The following is a 3,153-nucleotide window of genomic DNA, read 5'->3' as shown; positions in this document are numbered from 1 at the left end:
CCCCCCCCCCCACAAACACACACACCGTTTTCACCACTGAGGGGGCAAGGCAAGCACTCTGTGAGCAGCTGACTATGCCCCAGCCCCTTTGTCTTAGGGAATAGATGCACAATGTACATACATAAACTCACACACATGTATACATACACCTAAGCATACAGATGGAGCTGCTCTTGTTAGAGCAGCTCCTGGCGCAATGATCACCAGCCACTGGCAGAATGGGCCGTGCGTGCATAAGACGCTCACACGCCCCATTCTTGGCAACAGGACGTGCTAGCATGTGAGCCGCTCGTGTGTCCCTGTCCGCTGGCCTGCCCACTGCTGCCCTCTGCCAGTGCTCGCCAGCTAGGGGAATCGGGCGATTGGTTGGCAACAATGAGGGTGGTTCCATCTGTACATTCACTCACATATATACATAGTCAAATGCCTGTATGCATACATGTACAGTCACACACCTATTCAAAGACAATCACACCCATGCACACATACAGTATAATTGTTACACAGACACACATAGATAAATACATACAGTGCACCTTCCTGTCACACTCACCATGCTGCTGAAGGGCCTTCCGTTTAGCCCGCCCTCTTTTTGGGCTGCTCCTCCGGAGCCTGCTGGTTTGTTAATAAGGGAGGCTGGTGAGGGGGCTGAGCTGAGCTTACTAGCCCGCTCTTTATCTGGCTACCAGGCGCATGGACAGCATTACAGTGAGTGAAGAAACTAAAAGTAATGTGGGGTACACACCAGGACGATATGGCTCAAAACGAGCCAATTTAGATACAATCTTGACCGATTGTATGTAAATCGGCCGTGTTTTGGGACATTTCGCTGCCCTTTTGATGTGATGCCGAACCGATGCGTGGCCCCGCGGGTCGGTCAGTCTTTTCTGAGATCCTACCTGCTGCAGGTAGGATCTCAGAAATGACCATTGTAGTAGGTGGAGGTAGCGATCGGATCGCGATCACATTAGGGGCATTTTCGTGGCAGGTCGGCGTGGCGCCGTCAGCTCGCTTCTCGGCCTTTTGGCTAAGATCAAGTGTAGTATCTGTTCTTATCAGTGGGTATGGACTGGCCTCTGGCAGAGAATAGAGAAAGGCTGGACTGAGTAGCTGCTCTGATGGGCGGAGGGTGTGGGACCCCTCTTTTTTGCCTGGGAGTGGTGAAAAGTCTGGCTGAGTACCTTCACCTCTGCCTTTGGTAGGAGGTGTTGTTTCCGTAAATCCACTGGTAAGAGGGGGGGAGAAACACTGGGCCTAGTAGTTTGACTCTCTTGACGGGGTTCGTAGCCCCCGAAGGATGAGTCAGCGAAAGGCTCAGTCTAGTATCCATTCCCAGGGAGCGGAGAAAAGCTGAGACCGAGTAGATTGGTCCAGGTTGGGTAGGGCCCCAGCCTGGGCACAGCGAAAAGCTCAGCCTAGTATCTTAACCCTGGGAGCGGAGAAACACTGGGACTGAGTAGATTGCTCTTCCGAGGGGGGTGCAGCCCCTAAGGGAGTCTTTCGAAAAGCCCAGTGGAGTACCCATTCCCATGCCAGGGGCTGGAAAATGCCCTACGATGGGAACATAGAAACCTTGGTCGGACGCTGATCGGTCGGTTGCTTGGAGTCCGAGGCTGCACTGTGCCCCTGGGGAAACTCGGGGGTGCCGAACATGCACGGGTGATCCCAAAATCACCATGCACTAGTATGGCACTTGCACTGCGCGCTTCACGTCCTTACTTCGTCCTTTTGGATGGGGTAGGACAATTTTTCACACCCCCACCCTGGCCTTCTGGCTAGGGTCCTTTATTATTTATTTCTCTTCCCCCTCTCACGTTTGTCACTTTTCACGTTCCTTGTTTTTTGTAGTTTTGTCACGTTTTTTTGGGTTGTGTGGTCGACCCTTTCGGGCCTTCCATTTCCCCAATGTGCCGAAGCTCTCACCTTTTGGGGAGAGCTTCGGTCCCCCCGAGGACGACCCCGAGCCGCAAGGCGGAGGGAAGTCCACTGCGGGTCTCTCCAAACCATGGGGTGCGGAGGACCCACCGTCCTAACCCTTTCGGGGGTTGAGGAATGAGGGTCTTTTTAAGCTTCGGCGAAGAGGACCCACCGTTCCCTATTTTCCCCTCTTCGGCCTTATGGTTAAGAGGGGTTAGGGGAAAAACGGGGCCCTGTCTCCTAGGAGACGGACCCATTCGATCGCACGGCCTCCTTTGCACGTGTTTAGGCACAGCACTGGTGGTGGGGAGCACACCTCGGGCTCCTGAGTTTTTTCAAACTCAACTGTCTCTTCTCATCTAAACACTGGCAACAGTAGACAAGGTTGGAACTTGGTAGTGAATGGCCAAAAGATTTAAAACAAAACATTACTTTTATTCTATAGAAACATTATTTGTTTACTAATCATTTATATCGGATTTTTATGTTCTTAGAAATCCTTACAAATATTTTTGCCCTCTAGTGATTTGATTAAGTTGGTCAGAGGCGTAGCTAGGGTGGAGCCGGCGGAGCACAAGCTCCAGGCGCCGACATATCACCTGGCGCCTGAGCTCTGCTGCCGGCTCCCCTGCCCTGCTCGCCCGCTCCCTGCTGTGCCTGGCATCAGTCAGTGGGGCAGCGGCGTAACTATCGCTCAGCAGACCCGGCGGGGGGATGTGCCGAAAACACCAAGCAGCATCACCTGAGCCAGACGCCGCCAACACCCCTTCCCCCGGTCCCCTCCGCCTGTCGGGGGGCGCCCCTATCTCACTCACCTCCACCTGAGGAGGGTTCTCCGCTCCCGGTCCTGCAACCCGGCGGCTCCCGGCAGGACAGTGCCGCACATGACATCTGCGGCCTCCTCTGGGCTGGAAGCCTGCGGCCACACACACGCAGGGGATGGTGCCTGACCTGCTGCCCTCCTGCCTGTGACCCCGCACTGGCGATACCGTCTGCTGGACAGTGGAGCGCCATCTACAGCAGACGCTGGCAGGACAGCCTGGACGGCACGGATCCAGGGATACCCTCTCCAGAAGCCACCTGTGCACTCACCAACCCACATCTCCCTCTGGGAATACCCCAGTTAAGGTAAAATAAAGGGGGCACAAGGGGCTTCCATACTCCACTAAATCAAGGTGGTGGTGGTGGGGGGAAATAGCTGGGAGGAAGGGGGGGCGCGCACGAAACATGCCCTTG

At 54.7% G+C, this 3,153-nt stretch overlaps 1 pseudogene; it reads left to right on the top strand.

Annotated features, from left to right (window-relative positions):
- Positions 1–1,007: 1,007 nt before the first annotated feature.
- Positions 1,008–1,227, top strand: LOC146060869 (U2 spliceosomal RNA; annotated as a pseudogene).
- Positions 1,228–3,153: the final 1,926 nt, after the last annotated feature.

The sequence above is a fragment of the Crinia signifera genome, chromosome 2, assembly GCF_055691185.1.
Source record: "Crinia signifera chromosome 2, ASM5569118v1, whole genome shotgun sequence".
NCBI classification, from domain to species: Eukaryota; Metazoa; Chordata; class Amphibia; order Anura; family Myobatrachidae; genus Crinia; species Crinia signifera.
This window is presented reverse-complemented; position numbering and strand designations above follow the sequence as displayed.